We start from the raw sequence: 17,766 nt of genomic DNA on the forward strand, positions 1-17,766 counted from the left end.
AGTGCCTGACAGTAAAACCATAAGCTTTTGTTCACATACAGTATAGGCCAGGTTGGTGGGAAAAAATTAGCTTGTTGGTCATTATTATTATTATTATTATTATTATTATTATTATTATTATTAGTATTAGTAGTAGTAGTAGTAGTAGTAGTAGTGGTGGTATTAGTCATATAATTTGAAATCATACTATGGCATGTGCTTAACTCATGAATTGTTTATAATATGTAGGCTATCTGTGATATAAATTAGTTTCAGAGGTTCAGTCTGTTAGGCCTATTATTAACTTATGTGAGTATGAGCCTGATTAGTGAAGGAGCAGAGTTATGTGGCTTGATGCCCTAACCAGTGCTTTCAGCTCAAATACTGGTATACAAGGGATGGATATGCTTTTCACCTCCAGAGAAATGACTTGGTCCGCTGGTGCCCGGGTCCCCTGGTGCCCTACTGTGCACCGGTTCTCTTTAAACGCAGTAATCTTTTAGCCAGTTATGGAAAGTCACAGAATCTTATTTATGGCTGGATGGGTGTGGAGCTGAGGGCAGTAGGTGAGACAGTGCCGGGTAAAGGAGGAGTGATAATAACAATAATATAATATAAGAGATAACTCAGACAGAGATGAGCAGGACTTGTCGTAAACAATACAGGATTGAAGGTTTCTGATTGGCTGAGGGGCAACCACGCTGTCAGGATGTCATGGTGGGTTTATGAAAAGTGGCTCTAATGCAAATTGACTTGGCTGTCACTCGCCTCTACTGCTGCCGGGCTCAGTCTCCTCGGCTGTGGCTATCTGTGCCGGACGCAGCGGTAAACACACACCCGGCACGATTCCGATCGGTGAATTTAAAAGCGCTCTCGTTTACATTTTTAAAGCCGACCTTTTGCGTTCGTCCCTGCCAGGGATTAAATATAGACACACTTTTCTTTGAAGTCCTTGAAATGAAGGAGCCGCTCTTGTCTGTGTTGAGCGGAGCGCGGCACTCGAGTGAACCACTGTTCGGGCCCTGGAACGGACACCTTCCTGCTTCGTGCCCCCTGCCCCTCTCCGAACACTGGTTGCCTTGACCACAGGGTTCTGGGTGGAGGGGGGGGGATGCAGGTTGGGTATCAGACTCTGTCCCTGTGGTTACAGCAGTAGGTAGTTGCAATCCGGTTCATTTTCTTGTGCCCCTCCCTTTTAAAACAGCATGCTCTCTTTATCACAGGCTCCAGGATTTAATTCCTGTAAGATCAGATTTACCACAGACCCCCAAGCTTGCAATGTGGACTTGTCTAACACACCTGTGACTGAGCTGATAAAATAAATGTGATAGACGACCTTTATGTGTCTCTGTATATGCCTCGGAACATCCCACTTGTATTGCATTAACCGGTAACGGTGGGAGATTTTTACATTTTGGTCAGCATCAGCGCTGTCTTGTTGGGATCTTAATAAGCTCTATTAGCATTAGCATTTTAGCAGCATAAAGAATTAGTTTGGTATCCACTTCTTAGTCATGTAGTTTCTGCATCCCAGAATCCCCTTGGTCGCCTTATCAGTGATCTGTCGTCCTTAGATGTGTTGGGTAGGGAACGGGGTTGATCTGATCCTGTTTCCAGGGAGGGGGGCCTGGTTCCACATTGTCATTTTTGGGTTCGGTTCTGTAGCTCTGCCCTGTATTTTTGTTACCAGGATGGGGGGCATCCTTTGCATGGGCCGGATGGCAGGGGCAGAGGAGGGGTCTCACAGCAGGGGGAGCTGATGGGGGGGGGTTGGGGTGATTGTTTGTCATGAAAAGGGACACTCAGTAAAATTTGCAAACCGAGCTGGGGCTCTGCTGTTGTGGACATGGGGGTGAGTGTCCCTCTGCCACTGCCACGGCCTGGTATTGCTGTGAATCACCGGGGGCCTAAAACCAACACTACCCGGTGTCTGAGTCAGGTTTTGAACATAACAGTGTCAGAGGAGGCAAGTCCAAATTTGTTCGTGCCTGGCTGCAGCTCGGCATCTTGGCTGAACATGCACGGCATCGAGGCCCCTCCCTCCCTTCTGGGAAGAACCAGCAGAGGTGTGACAGCGTCTTGCCATGTCAGTGCCCCCCGCCTCCCACAGACGGCCTCCTCTCGGGTTACGCCCCTTCTGAAGTCCGCGGCCTGTTTGTGAGGCCAGGACTGCACTTTGGGGGGAGCAGAATAAAGACATGCTTGTTTGCCGTCCAGCGAATGAAATGATCCTGGCCTTGGAAAGGGCACGAGGGGGCGGAGCTGAAATTCCACTGCCCAGGCCCTTGAAGAATGGACTGGGTGCTGGTCTGCATGCTGTTTTTTTCTTAGTTGGTCATGGCCTTGTATGTATTAGAGGAATTCTGTGCCGAGTGTGCCTTTTTAAGCCCTGCCTGGACCCTGACAGCGTGACAGAGCGCGATTTCATTGGGTGGCTTGGAAAGTGGGCGGGGCTACCCAGGGTGGTAGCTCCTCAGTCCCGATCTGGCTGTTGCAACCTGGGGCATATGGCAGCCCCTTCTGTCTGCGGTTGGGTCCAGGTCCCCACTCACCTATCTGCATTTGCCGAATTTTGAGTTACACACAGTTTTCCCCTAAGACCTACTACTCTGAACTAGTCTGTCTTTTTTTATTTTTAATATTTTTGCTAAGTTTAAAGGTTGGTTGCCTCGGAATGTTCCAGGATTTCACTCGGACGACAACAGGAGACGTTCTTCACGAATCCAGAATGGGGCGGTCCATATGCAGCCTATAGAGCCCTGCTGCGAGGGACCTGTTCTCTCATCAGGGGTTTCCAGAAGGTTCACAGAGGGGCAAAAGGCTGTGCTCCATGTTGCCACCTAGAGAGAGGGCCAGTGCGGTCCGGCTCCAACGGTGCCGGCAGCAGTGGAAACGGCCAAAAGGTTCTCCTTGGGTCAGAGTTTCATGGATGAACTTCATGATGACGTTGGTGACCTCGTTTGCATCCTCCTCAGGCAGCCTGAACCCTATACAAGGAGGGAAAATATCTGCGGTGAAGGATTTATAATGAAGTCATATCCACCGGCATCAGCAAGCTTATTAGTACCTGTGTGGTAGTTATTAGTAGATTGCTCCTGGTAATGGAAGCGTGGGGCGGGCCTGCGGTGAGATGCAAGGACTGGGACGTCCGCGGTGAGTAGAAGCTCACTTTCAGCTATGAAAGCAGTGCGGTTCACTGCCAGGCTCTGTCTTCTGGGCTACCGCACAGAATCGGCTGCTTGAGTATTTAGTCGTCCATCGTGTCGCCTGTGCTCTGTGCCCTTCATGTCCACATTGTGGCCCAACAGGACACCCGGAAGTGTCTGACCTGAGCTTTTGTTCTTCATGAGAGTGAGCCTGATCCATATCTGGATGTAACGAACCGGACTTACTTCAGGATCGTAGCTTAAAAACCGCTTTCATACCTCTTTTCAGTTTCCCTTCATGAGCGACTGACAACGTTAACAGAGCCCGGCTTTCTCTGGCCACCTTTCTCAGCTTGTCTCCCTGTTATTGGATTTCATTCTAACAAACACCTCGGTTACTGGATAGGCCTATTAGAGTGTGCTTTAAGTGACCTGAATGATTTAGAAAGGCTGTGCTTTGCAGGCCTCTCCTATGTATAATTCACCGGGATTTTTTAGCTCTGTTTATTGTGTTTCTGGGCTCCTGACAGCTTCTGGAGGCTCAGAGGTGCCGACATGAGTCTGTTCACCCTTCTTCGGGGTCAGTGGCAGCCCAGTACGCCCTGGTGTGCAGGTAAGTCTCATTGATAAGAGCAGCCGTCATTAGCTGGTCTGCACGTCGGTGTGGAATTCAGCGTGGATCTTCCAAGATTCCCTCGATGATTTGTCTCGGCTGGGATATTAATAGTTGGAGCAGGGTTGGCTGAGCTAATTTGGCAGTTGGAGGGCAGGGGGCACGGAGTAGGCGTGACGGGGGATCATTTCATCTTTCAGTGGACGTCACGTCAGAAGTCGGTCAGTATGGTGACAGCTCTGGCAGGACTGATGACGACTCCGGCCCCCGGCTTGGGAAGCCCCAGCGATCCGTCCTTTTTTATCAGCCAGGCCATGCCTTTCCGGGCTTCCGTGAAAAGCGCCGGATGAGTCCGCCCTCCTCTCCGCAAGCCATTCGAGGCTGATCGTCTCTCATCCTGCTTTTCATGGAAAACCATCCAGCCCCTCGTGGGACAAGTGCTATTTTCATGTCATGATCAAATTTCCAACAAGGACTTAAATAAATGGCAAAGAGCTATCAGAGGGCTTGAAGACTCCATGTTCAAAGGGGGGAGGGGGGGTGGTGTGCAGAGCTCAGTGGGTTAGGACTCCATGATTGGAAGGTCACCAGTTCGAATCCGAGGGCTGGATGAATGATGCCACTGTCAGGCCCTTCAGCAAGGCCCTTAACCCACAGCTCCAGTGGTGCTGCACACTGGCTGACCCTGTGCTGTCATCCCAAGCTTACTCTCCTGTATGTGTCTGTGTGTCTCATGCAGCGCAAAAGGGGAGAAGCAAAAGCACAATTTCCCCACAGGGATCAATAAAGTATCTCCATTCTATTTACAGAAGTGGTTGTTAGCAAAGAAGCAGAATCATAGCGGCATTCAGTATTAGTAAAGGGGGTTGTGTGTGAATGTCGTGGACAAAGAAGACCTTGAAGGAGACGAAGGACATCTGTGGCTGGACCCCAGAAATCAGGGGTGGTGGTTCATGGTAGAAGTAGGTCTGCTCATGGAGAAACCAGGCATGTGAGCAAAATGGCTGGAGAAAGGGGATTGGGGATGAAGTTAATCAGGACTGCCTCAATCATCTAGTTTGTACAAACAGGTGATGATGGCTGATCGAAGCAGTGTGAGTCACTTTGGATTATCGGTGTATCTGTGGGGGGGGGGGGGGGGTCTTTGTAGGAATGGAGAGTGGAGCAAGCTGGGGTCAGGGCTAGGGCAGACTGTGAATGTAATTATGGCATGTGTGGGGGGGTGTTAAGCTTGGCTTTGGGTTGTGGTGGTGGATCGTTAGTCTAATACCAGATGCCAGTTTGACTCTGAGCTAATATGTTTTTAATGGTGAAGAATGTTTTTCTGCAGAAAGCCGCTGATGGAGAATGTGGGTGGTGGGGTTCCGGCCGCCATGCGGACGCAGGGGCAGGATGTTACCCGTTCTGTCAGGTTCACGTCTGGCTTGGGGTCTCGGTCGTCAGAGTGCAGTGGTGGCGAACAGAACATAGGAGATGCTGCCCCCCAACACTGATTCATTATAGATGAGGATCTGGAACTGGATTCAAACCCTTTTGTAAAAGGACTGTTGTGGTGCATAAAGAGCAGTGGTGCTGCTCTGTATGTTATAGTGTCAAACAAGGCGTAGTGTGGCGTTAAGGACAGCAGGGGGCATGATCGTTAAAGTTTTCGGGGTGTTGCTCAGAAATGTTGCCGTGTGTGTAAGAGTGTCAGAGAGGAGGCTCGTCAGCATGTGTTGTTTGTGTTGTGTGATGCGGGTGGGGTGAATAGTTTGGGGGGGGTGGTCATGGGGCAAACCCCTCAACTCTCCAGTAACTATTAATCTATGAACAGAGGCTTATATAGGGGCGGGGCCACAGATTCACTGACACCCCTACTGAAAGCTGATTGGCCCCTGGAGTACCACCTCCCCTGTCACTCACTGATGCAAAACATGTTATTGGCTAATGATAAGGCTGGGCCTTCTGCGTGAATGGCCCGGAACGTAAAAAACTCAGAGATTCGACCCCATCTAAGAATGTAAAGCAGGCTGTGTGTGAAACAGAGAGAGAGTTTGGGAGAGATTGCCCAGGTTCCTGGGGGAGTATATCTCGCTCGTTAGTGAGCAAAGTGGCCTTTTTGATGTTGGTTCGCCCCCCGACTTCATTTTAACGGTGCTAATAAAGCAGCCCCCCTTCCGTCCCTTGGTTCCGGCACCCAGGGTTTTCCACAGAATGACGCCTTATTCCGTGTTTACTTTCGGGAATTTACGGAGCGTGCCTGAAGTGAGCTGCCGGGATGTTCCCAGGCAGCTCTTTTCCTAGTTTGCCGGGTAAAGCACCCCCCCCCCCCGGCTGCCGCGTGAGCCGAAACTCACGTTACACCTCAGCGTGATGTTGCGGTACTTTGGGGATTCACTCGGCTCTCAACGCCGGTGACTGTCGCCATCCGGATCCGTTTGCCCGTCTGAGCTTGCTCTCATCCGTCCCGCCCAATCCCTCGCCGATCCCCCCTCCCCCTGTCTGCCACGGCTATTTTTGGCCCCGTGTGCAACTTGTTACCGTTTTCCCCCCGTCATCATTCCTGTAGCGCGACGCCGGGCCACCCGAGGGAAAGGCTCGCCGTCTCGCTTCCTTCCTCTGGGGCTATTTTTGGGTCTGGGATCTTCGTAAGTCGGAGTGGAAATGATGTCTGGCACTTATGCTCCGTCCTGGACGTCTCTCTCGGCTTCGGAAGGTCGTCCGAAGTACAGCCACTTCCCAACTTACCGTCTAGTTTAGGGCATGTTTTTCACTTTTTGTGACATTGAAACGCAGATTAAGTTTTCTCAGCTATAAACGAGTAATAAATGAGATGCTATTAAACAGACATGCAAGTATCCAATAAAAAGGCCTGAAAGTAACAGTGGATTAGTGTGGATGAACGGCTGTGATTGGCTGAGAAACAGGAAGTGAAAAGATTAGTGGTTAAACAGCTAGAGCCAGAAGCAGCCATACTACTGCGCCCCTAACCTGTAGATTTAATGGATGTCGATAAGCTCCGCCCCATCCTGTAGATTCAGTGGATTTCGATGAGCTCGCTTGGGTGCATGGCTGAATAATTCCAGTAAGAAATGGCTGTAGGAGGACAGAAAAAGTTTGATAATGTATAGCGGTTATGTTTATGTAGGAAATGCTGTTGGTGCCACCTGTCCTACCTGCTACTGCCACTTGCTGGCTCATTTTAGTAGCTGACATACATATACTTGTGTGCCCTGTCATGGGTTGGCACCCCATCCTGGGTTGATCCCTGCCTTGCACCTGTAGCCTCAGGACCCCCTGTAACCCTGAATTGGATAAGTGGTTACAGAAAATGGATGGATGGATGGATATACATATATACTTATAGATGAGGGTGAGATATAGCCGTGTGTGTGGGGACGTGCTTTTTACTGGTTGTCCTTTGACTGGATTCAGCCAGCTTCAAGGGAGCAGAACTTTGAAAGAGCTGAACGAACAGTTTGTTCAGGTTCTTGTCTAGTAGGGAGAGAGTCTAGCTGTCAGTTTTGGTTTCTGTTCTGGGAAGATAACAGGAACAGCCACACACACTCATACGGCTGTTTAAACACATAGAAAAAAGTTGGGGGGGGGGGAGGCTCACAGCTGGCAAGGCTAAGGTTTTCCGATTGGCCCGGACGCTCGTGGGACAGCATAGCTGACGGTGACACAGCGGGTGCAACCTGTCTCGACCTACTGCGCTATAGAGGTTGCCTCTCTTAAGAAGGAGTCAGATTCACATTATGGTTCCAGGTTCCTCTGTGTGTAGGAAAGTTCTGGGTCCAACGACTCTCTTCCAGGCAGCCGTGGCATTGTAACAAAGGAAGGAGGGCTGGGTCACGTCCCCCTCTCATCCCGAATCATTTGGGCCTACGGGAAAGGGAACAGAAGGCCAGGCTTAGCGATAAACTCGCCATCTTCTAAGAGATAGAGGGGGCGGCTCAAGAAAAGCCTCTTTGTTGATGGAGGCTGGATCCCGACTCCCCCAGTGGGGCATCCTGCAGTTCGTTTTCATTAACTCTCACACTCGTTCGATAGTTTTAATCCACTGGTGTGAAAGAGGAAACAGCGGGGAGACAGATTACACCCTCGGCCGGGTCGCTATGCGCTCATATGTGGAAGCGAAGCTCTGTCATATGTGTTTGGGTGGAGACTCATGGAAGAAGGTGGAGCTGAACTCGGAGTGAAAGAGGTGACTGTCCATGTAGCCGAATGCTTGCTGAGGAATCGCAGATTAAGCTGCCTTGATGCGGGTTTTCTGCAGCTTCCTATGCCCTTGATGGCCAGCTCCTTTCATCGCTGGCCGAGGGTGCCCCTGCGGATGGTAGCGTGGCACTTAAGGGGCTACGTCTATAAGCGGATGGTCATATGTTCGAGGCTTAGATTACTCTTCCTGCTGTCACCCTGAGTGACGCATTTAAGCAGAAGTATTTCAGTAGGATTATCTTTGAACGTTTTTTCAGACACCACGGTGAACAGAATCATCATTTGGCAGTTGAAAGCTGTCCACGTCGTGCCGTGGTCTCCTCCTTCGGGAACAATGGAGTCGAGGTGGGGGTGGGATCTGCATCGCAGAGAAAGGGAGCAGCTCGGGGGATGAAACTGTAATCTGATTGGTCAGTTTAATGATTATATTCGTTCGTATTCGGCCCATCCTTTGACTCCAGCAGCAATTGGACTGTTCCTTTTCTCATAACCAATCATGTCAAATTGCACCAAAAATTGCTAGTTGACTAGTTAAACCTTAAAGGCCACCGATAATCATTGACCTCCTAATGGAAGCTGCCTTGACTGCAAAACTATTACATCCATGGCCGCACCTGCAAGAGTTAAAGCCAAGAAAGGTCATACGGTCATGTCGACCTTGCCTTCCTAGGCCTGTTGAAATGTCTGAATTCAAGAATTCGATCTCGACATAAGTTTATGATTTTGATTTTATCGCGTCATTTCAATTTGGCTAGTTAGGCTACCTACCTACGGACATTATACACCCAGCAAAGCTCTCAGTCAGTGAGGATGTTTAACGTTATCATTTTAGCGATCAATGCTTAGCTAGATGAAACTGTTTTATTCAGAGTCAAATTTATTATAGGTTATCGCTGTCATTGCTTGGCTGCTGTAGCAGTGCCGCTGTTTCTGTGAGATACTTGCTATTTTGTTCATTGTTGCTGATCCACATACTACTTTAATGTAAATCTGAGAACCTGTTATAATAAGGTAGTCAAAACGAAAAACAGCAAATTTAAATATAGGCTGAGTGTTCTTGACCCGTGCATGCTGGAAGCCAGCATTAATGTAAATGTGAGGATGGACCAGATTTTTTGTACCTGAGGATAAGACCCATTTTCAGTTTATTTACATGTTGACGCACATTTCCTATTGTCCGCATCCTTATACATTAAACAGTTGTTTCTGCGGAACTATATGGGCCTCTGGCCCATGCTGTAATGTTTGTGCAATCTTGAGCTTGTTTATCGATTTATTTATTTCGAAGGACCTAAGCTCATAAAGTACTGCAGCGAAACAAATTGAGCTGATTAATGTTTGGCGTCTATTTTCTGCATAAGGCTGTTGTGTTGCATTAAATGTCAGTTTAAAAAATTAAGAATTGTCACAGAACCAGTTTCATTCTTTCTGGAAAATAAAAGGGAAGGTTAATTAGGTACATCAGTTAATTACAGTATTGTAAGGGGAGAAAAACGCAGTTTAAAAATACTATATTTATATTTATAGTCTTCAGCGAACTGAAGAGTTTGTGAAAAACCAGTAAGGATCTTCAGCAATGTACTGGGAGGTTTCTGGGGATGCTTTGGAGTCTGAATCCCAGTTGTGGTCAGAGGCTGTCACATTGAGCTAGATCTCAGTTTGCTGTTTTTACATCTTGAGTGTTCTTGACCCGTGCATGCTGGAAGCCAGCATTATTGTAAATGTGAGGATGGACCAGTTAAGTCCATCCTGCTTAAGTATTTTTTCTTCCTGGTTTGTTTCTCGGGACTGTAAGCTAGCTTCCTCTTTGTGACCTTGATCGGCTTTATGATCCACCACCTTGTCTTCCTTGTGCTCTCCGGCGTTCATGACCCACTGACCAAGGTCTGTGTAGCGAGGTGATCCTGTGGCGTGACTCTCAAATCGCCATCTGGCTTCAGAGGAAGGAGCCCTGGCAAGCTCACGATCGCCACCGCCGAATCGTCCTACGGTGGGGAGCGTAGTACGTAGCAACGTGTGTTCAGCAGCACGGGGCTGCTTCTTATAATTAGTTAACGGTGGCTCTTAAATTGCATCTTATACTAGAACGGCACCGCAAGAAGTCTGGGCACCTCGGTGGACGGAGTCAGGATTTCGGAGATCGCTAAAAATAAAAAGTTCAAATGAGTTGAAAAGCTAAAATGTCTCACTGGATGAGTGTTTGGTTTTCGCTGTGAAATGGGATTTAATGCACGGGCAACCTTCTCTTGCCTCCCCAAGTTTCCCGAGGTTTAGCGAGATGTACCACAAAGGAGGCGGTGGGGTAGTAGTGTTTCCCTGGTAACGCACGTGTGCTGGAATGTGCGAGCTGCGCCGGCATGGATGGCGGCCGCCAGATTTAATTTCGTGGTCTGTGGAGCGTGGATAGTGGAGGGGGTGGTGGGGAGGGGGGTACAGGTGGCCTCTGAGTAGCTTTTCCTGGGGCTCTGTGGTGGAGGAGTGATTACGAAGGAGGAGGTTGGTTTGTTCATGAACGTATAAACTTATTAAGACACTGATGGAGATGGAAGCAACAGAAGGTTTGGGTTTGGCTGGATCTCTGTTCCTTCTTGTCTTAACTGTGCTCCCTCCTGTCTTTGATCTGCTTCTTTCTGTCTGTGGTCTGCTTCTTCCTGCTTGGGCTCCGCTCCTTCCTGTCCATGCTCTGCTCCCTCCTGTCTGGGGTGTACTTCTTCCTGCCCAGACTCTGCACCTTCCTGCCTGGACTCCGCTCCTTCCTGCCCAGAATCCACTCCTTCCTGTCCATACTCTGCTTCTTCCTGTCTGGGCTCTGCTCCCTCCTGTCCATTCTCTGTTCCTTCCTGTCCATACTCTGCTCCTTCCTGTCTGAGCTCTGTTCCTTCCTACCTGGGCTCTGCTCCTCCCTGCCCGGACTCTGTTCCTTCATGTCCAAGCTTTGCTCCTCCTTGTCCGGTCTCTACTGCTTGAAGTCCAGGCTCTGCTTTATCCTTTAAGGGCTCTGCGCCTTCCTGTCCAAGCTCTGCTCCTTCCTGTCCAAGCTCTGTTCCTTCCTGTCTGGGCTCTGCTCCTTCCTGTCCAAGCTCTGTTCCTTCCTGTCTGGGCTCTGCTCCTTCCTGTCCAAGCTCTGTTCCTTCCTGTCTGGACTCCGCTCCTTCTTGTCCAAGCTCTGCACCTTCCTGCCTGGACTCCGCTCCTTCCTGCCCAGACTCCACTCCTTCCTGTCCATACTCTGCTTCTTCCTGTCTGGGCTCTGCTCCTACTTGTCCAAGCTCTGTTCCTTCCTGTCTGGGCTCCGCTCCTTCCTGCCCAGACTCCACTCCTTCCTGTCCATACTCTGCTTCTTCCTGTCTGGGCTCTGCTCCCTCCTGTCCATTCTCTGTTCCTTCCTGTCCATACTCTGCTCCTTCCTGTCTGGGCTATGCTCCTTCCTGTCTGAGCTCTGTTCCTTCCTACCTGGGCTCTGCTCCTCCCTGCCCGGACTCTGTTCCTTCATGTCCAAGCTTTGCTCCTCCTTGTCCGGTCTCTACTGCTTGAAGTCCAGGCTCTGCTTTATCCTTTAAGGGCTCTGCGCCTTCCTGTCTGGGCTCTGCGCCTTCCTGTCTGGGCTCTGCTCCTTCCTGTCTGGGCTCTGCTCCTTCTTGTCCAAGCTCTGTTCCTTCCTGTCTGGGCTCTGCTCCTTTTTGTCAAAGCTCTGTTCCTTCCTGTCTGGGCTCTGCTCCTTTTTGTCAAAGCTCTGTTCCTTCCTGTTTGGGCTCTGCTCCTTCTTGTCCAACCTCTGTCCCTTCCTGTCTGGGCTCTGCTCCCTTTTGTCCAAGCTTTGTTCCTTCCTGTCTGGGCTCTGCTCCTTCTTGTCAAAGCTCTGTTCCTTCCTGTCTGGGCTCTGCTCCTTCTTGTCAAAGCTCTGTTCCTTCCTGTCTGGGCTCTGCTCCCTTTTGTCCAAGCTTTGTTCCTTCCTGTCTGGGCTCTGCTCCTTCTTGTCAAAGCTCTGTTCCTTCCTGTCTGGGCTCTGCTCCTTCTTGTCAAAGCTCTGTTCCTTCCTGTCTGGGCTCTGCTCCTTCTTGTCCAAGCTCTGTTCCTTCCTGTCTGGGCTCTGCTCCCTTTTGTCCAAGCTTTGTTCCTTCCTGTCTGGGCTGTGCTCCTTCTTGTCAAAGCTCTGTTCCTTCCTGTCTGGGCTCTGCTCCTTCTTGTAAAAGCTCTGTTCCTTCCTGTCTGGGCTCTGCTCCTTCTTGTCCAAGCTCTGTTCCTTCCTGTCTGGGCTCTGCTCCTTCTTGTCCAAGCTCTGTTCCTTCCTGTCTGGGCTCTGCTTCTTTTTGTCAAAGCTCTGTTCCTTCCTGTTTGGGCTCTGCTCCTTCTTGTCAAAGCTCTGTTCCTTCCTGTCTGGGGTCTGCTCCTTCCTGTCTGGGCTCTGCTCCTTCTTGTCAAAGCTCTGTTCCTTCCTGTCTGGGCTCTACTCCTTCTTGTCAAAGCTCTGTTCCTTCCTGTCTAGGGTCTGCTCTTTCCTGTCTGGGCTCTGCTCCTTCTTGTCAAAGCTCTGTTCCTTCCTGTCTGGGCTCTGCTCCTTCTTGTCAAAGCTCTGCTCCTTCCTGTCTGGGCTCTGCTCCTTCTTGTCAAAGCTCTGTTCCTTCCTGTCTGGGCTCTGCTCCTTCTTGTCAAAGCTCTGCTCCTTCCTATCTGGGCTATGCTCCCTCCTGTCTATGCTCTGTTCCTTCCCATCCAAGCTCTACTCCTTTTTGTTTGGGCTCTGCTCCTTCCCACCCTAGCTCTGCTCCTTCTTGTGTGGTTCGCTCCAATCACCTGTAAGTGTTCCTTTGCCCTGCACTGGGGGCTCAAAGCAGTCTTTAACCCAGCATGCCCAACACCTCTCCACCCCACAGAAAGGCCGCTCCCTGGAGCTCCTACCGGCCACATCCATGTGTGATTATAGCCCTGAAATGATGTCTCATCCACTTAGTGGTTGGGTTCTTTTACAACTATATTCCTGGTTTTGTTTACTTTATATATATATATATATATATATATATATATATATATATATATATATATATATATATATATATATATATATATATATAGTTAGGGAGCTCATTTGGGTTACCATGGTGATTAATTACCTGCAGCCCACTTACAGGTATCCCAATTAGCGAAACACAGCTGAGCCTGACCTGGCTGACTGTTAAGGAGGGGAGAGGCGTAGTTGGGGAGATCAGGAGGAGGTGGTGGCAGCCAACAGGAGAAATGGAGGAGGTGAATAGGAATGGAGGTGATCAGCAGGAGATAAGGAGGAGACATGGAGGATATTAGAGAGAGACATGTAGGTGGCATGGAGAAGATCAAGGGGAGGCATTAAAGAGATCAACAAGAGGAATCTAGGAGATGAGGGGGAATGGAGGCGATCAGGAAGAGATCAACAGGAGGAGGCTGCTGCATACCTTTGTTTCTGTTCCGACTTAAAGGGACATTGACCCCGTCTTTCAATGCTATTACCTCTTGCTGGATAAGGCCCTTCTGTCCAGTGCCTCCGGCTCACCTGAGCCTCACACTTCCTACAGCATGCTGTAATCCATCCACGTCCCCACTGGTTACCCCCACGCAGTCTGAAGGTCAGGTGAACTAGTGACTCTGCATCACGCCCGGGTGAATATGCATTAGCGCCGCTAGGTCGCACAGTAGTTAAGAGTGTGGACCTATAACCCATATCTGTTGTAAGTGTGTGTTATAGATGCGATTCTTCGGGCTCTGTAGCTCCTGGGCAGGGATTAGCATCACAGTGAGCATATGAGGCATCCTTTGAAAACGTGTGGTTGTACGTAACACGTTTTCAACCCAGCTCTGCCTTCGCCTGAGATGTGAGGAGAATCATGAGGCCGTGAACCACCTCTGGCAGTTCAAAGTGTCTTCAGTTGCTTTCTGACACCTTCTGGAAAATTCTTGGCACGCGAGAAAGGTTTCATTTCCCGCCTATCTGATTCGCTCTTCCGGCTTGTGAGACCGTCTCTCCCATTGTGTAATGGAGAGACCGGAGGTGGCAAGAAACATCATCGTCAGGATCAGCGAGGTGTCATTCTGGGGCGCAGTGTCTTGCTAAAAAGTTGATGATGTGAGTCTGAAAACAAATGATTAATCTCAGTTTTCACAGTGTGAATAATAGCAGTTGATTTTGTGATTATAGCACAAATTTAAACAACTAGAAATTCCCTGATGAACAAGTTGTTCTGGGAGATAAACCAACCGATTTGTAAGTAAATCATGTTTGTTTGAGAGTAAATGATGTTTATTTGTGAGTAAATAATGTTTATTTGTGAGTAAATAATGCCTGCTGGTGTGGCTGAGCAGGCCACCCATTAAACGGGCCGTTTGGGGCCACTGTTAGTCACGTGACGTGACAGCGCTTACAGAGAGAGGCTCTCTGGGGGCAGCGAGCGAGAGGCGAGGAAGGGAATCCAAAGAATTTGTGACCGTGTGTGAGGACGCAAACATTTAAAAACATTTGCCTATGAAAACAACTTTTGTTTTTTGCATGTTTGATAGAAAAGTACTTTTTGGTCACTTTTCTGGTTTGGAAGAATTATAAATAACATTCCTGGATAAGTATGTTCAGACACACAGGGAATTCGTCTCTGCCTATCCCTGGCTCTCATGCATACAATAGTTACATACACAGTTAACATGAAAATGATCACATACAGTCCAGTTGATTTATACAATATGCATCTAACGGGCCGATTAATCTGATCATCCAGTTACTAAATAATGAAAGAGTTTGTGAACAAGGAGACGTGGAGAAAGGCCAGATGCATTTGTGTGAGCGTGAAGGTCCAAACGGGCTGGGTGAAATGCTGAAAGCTGTCCAGATACATGCACTTAGATGTAGCCGCTGCTGTCATTGTCCTGTGTCAGCCTGGCTCTGCACGGTCATGTGACACTCCACGTGCTCGTCACCATGGAGCCTCCAATGTGTCCCTAGAGAGGTGACAATAAGGTCAAAGGAGCGGCCTGCCCACCCCCCGCCCCCCCGCCCCGCCTCTCCCATCATCCTTTCATCCTACTCTCTCAGCTTTACGCTTGTACCTCTAGTAAAGTACGGTAAACAGTAAGGCGTAAGCAGATGGTTTTGTTGAAGGGTCCAACAGCTGAGCCTGCCCTTTAGATTCCAGAACAAGAACTGAGCAGCGGGCCGCTCTGATTGGCTGTGCTTACATTTTGCACCGGCGTGTCATTGGAGGACGCCGTCACCCTGGCCTGATGGACGCTGGCTAGCCCTCCCCAAGCGAGGACGCGGGCTGCCGAGAGCAGGCTCCCTGTCACTCCGCGGCGGTGGGTCCGTTCGCAGGCGTACCTCGCGGTATCATGCCGACTTCCCACCCTCAGCCGCTCAGCTGCCATGATCTGTGCATCCTGGAATCCACAGGACACCCCAGTGCTTAGCTACAGGCAAACTTACACCCCATTTCAGATCCGACAAGTGATGGAGGGTAACTAATTTTCTCGCTGTAAAACCAGCCGTTTCTCCACATGTAAACCTGCAGCTATTGCATTACATTACCTACATTATTTAGCAGACACTTTTATCTAAATTGATGTACGTTTCAGAAAGCAGGGTCAGCCAGTCCCTGGGACAGTTGGGGGCCTCGCTCAGGGGCCTGATGGTGACGTCACTCTGCCAACCCTGGGATTTGAACTAACAACCTTTCGATCACAGGCACTGAGTCCTAACCGAAAGAGCCAGACACCACCCCCATTGTGACCATTGCAACTTGAGTACAGTTTTTTTTATCCACTATGCCACCTGTTGGCCAAATTGTGTTACACCAAGCCCTCTGGCTCATTCCTCCACCATTGGGGAGGGAGCCTTGCTTTTTGCTCCGGAAGGGGCTTCATCCCAACTAGTGGGTGTTGTGGGGAGATGGGGGCCTGAATGGGTGGAATAGCTGTTAAGGAAGGATGGCAGTAATCTTCAGGATGAAAGTATGTCATCTCTAACTCAATGTAAGACTTTTTACTGTTAAATTAGGAGGGTTCAGTTTGACCTTATAGAAAAACAACACCATCTTAGGGAAAATGCTGTTGTTTTTCAGACAGTAGAAGCTAATTTTTCCTCTCTTGAAGATAAAAGGCTGAATATTGATGATGTATTAAACCCTGGTAATTCAGCAGTAAGGTGACATTACAGGGGAGAAAGCTGTTTGTGTGCAAAGGGATTGGCTATAGGCATTTGAATCATCAAGCTCCCATTGGCTATAGCCATTTCTGCCCTCGGGGTCCCATTGGCTGTAGCCATTTCTGTCCTCGGCATCCCATTGGCTGTAGCCATTTCTGTCCTCGGGGTCCCATTGGCTGTACCCATTTCTGTCCTCGGGGTCCCATTGACTGTAGCCAGTTCTCACCTAACTCCACTGATCTGCCCCCCTGTAAAGGGAGGATGTTGGGCCTCACCTTCCACTAGTGGGAATTGCTCTGTTTCACAGTCTCCCCCCAGTCCAGAAAAGCTGTCGTTTGATATGGTAGCAGACACTACAAATGGTAAATGGACTGCATTTATATAGCGCTTCTACTCCTACGAGTACTCAAAGCGCTTTACATTTCATGCCTCACATTCACCCACCCATCCACACACTCATTCACACACCGGTGGCGGAGGCTGCCATGCAAGGTGCCAACCTGCTCACAGGAGCATTTTGGGGTTCAGTGTCTTGCTCAAGGACACTTTGATGGGGTCAGGAGGAACCAGGGCTCGAACCTACAACCCTCCAGTTGCCGAACGAGAGCACTACCTCCTGTGCCACCATCTTCCCCTACAAGCCTTCCAAAGTCTAGGTTTGGCTCTACATAAATGGGTCGGCAGCTTTGAACTGTTTGAGTTTATTATGAAGATTCTAGAGCCCATAAATCTGTAAGAAGGGTGTAACTGCAAAGTACTAATAATGATAAAGTGTTATTAATAATTAAGAGTTTTCTAACACTTTCCAATCTAGCGCTTCTCTGTGGGAGGCAGAACAGAAAATATATAAAGGATATTCAAATGCAGATTAGTATTCTGCTAACAAATCAGTGCAGTCTGATTTATTCATGGGGCTATTAGCTGCAAAAACATTAGAGGGCTTGGGGGCATCAGCCTCTGTGATGTGTTAGGTGTGGGTCCAGTGGGGGCGATTTATGGGTCCCCCCCAGCCATATGGGGTAATGGCATTTTGGCCTGGATGAGTGCACTTCAAATGAGCACGGGGGGGGGAAAAATCCTTTGACAGCCGGTGTTAGGACATCCATCCGATCGGCGTGCAGAGACAGCCGGATGTAATCGCCGTGACGACGGGAGGCGCGGCGCTCCGAGATCCCAGCAGAGGCTGCCGGACTTGTTCCTCGTTAACTTCGGAGCGTGAACCTCATTCCCCCTGACAGGGAACTTCTAAATGTGCTTAAAAACAACTCAGAAATGAATGTCTTTGAAAAAGGGCACAGCTGCGTGGATTCTCCAAAAGGAGGCAGTGTCAATCACCCCGGGAGGCAGGCTCCGCAAGATTAACGGCCGCTGTGACTTCCCCCCAGATGGCGTACCTGTGAGCTGCCTTTCTTGCTGTTTGATGGCCTTCTCTGCGTCTGTCCAGCTGTCTGACCAGCGGTTGATTTATTGCTGTGGGAGTATCCCTTGGAACCAACCCAAGACGCAGCTGGTTCAGCACCGCAAATAAAAAGGGACCAGACTCCATAGTCAGATTATTGTTTGGTAGTGTGTCATTTTTTTGTTCATATTCTGGGTTGCAGTATTATTTGGATCCCTGCCTGTATAGCAATGTGTGGGTTTAGGACCACAAACAGTGCAATGTGAGGATA

The 17,766-nt window shown here is 49.3% G+C and overlaps 1 protein-coding gene across 5 annotated transcripts in view; it reads left to right on the forward strand.

The window, feature by feature from the left end:
- dlgap1b (discs, large (Drosophila) homolog-associated protein 1b) overlaps positions 1-17,766 on the forward strand; it is a 108,702-nt gene that overhangs the window by 1,452 nt on the left and 89,484 nt on the right. Inside the window, exon 1 of one of the 5 annotated variants that reach the window (XM_049011218.1) lies at positions 3,117-3,132. The exons of the other annotated variants lie outside the window; for them this stretch is intronic. The gene's annotated coding sequence lies outside the window, so the exon portion shown is untranslated. Of the gene's footprint in view, positions 1-3,116; positions 3,133-17,766 lie in introns of those variants that run through there. 5 annotated transcript variants of the gene reach the window in all.

This window comes from Brienomyrus brachyistius, chromosome 4, assembly GCF_023856365.1.
Source record: "Brienomyrus brachyistius isolate T26 chromosome 4, BBRACH_0.4, whole genome shotgun sequence".
Taxonomy (NCBI): Eukaryota; Metazoa; Chordata; class Actinopteri; order Osteoglossiformes; family Mormyridae; genus Brienomyrus; species Brienomyrus brachyistius.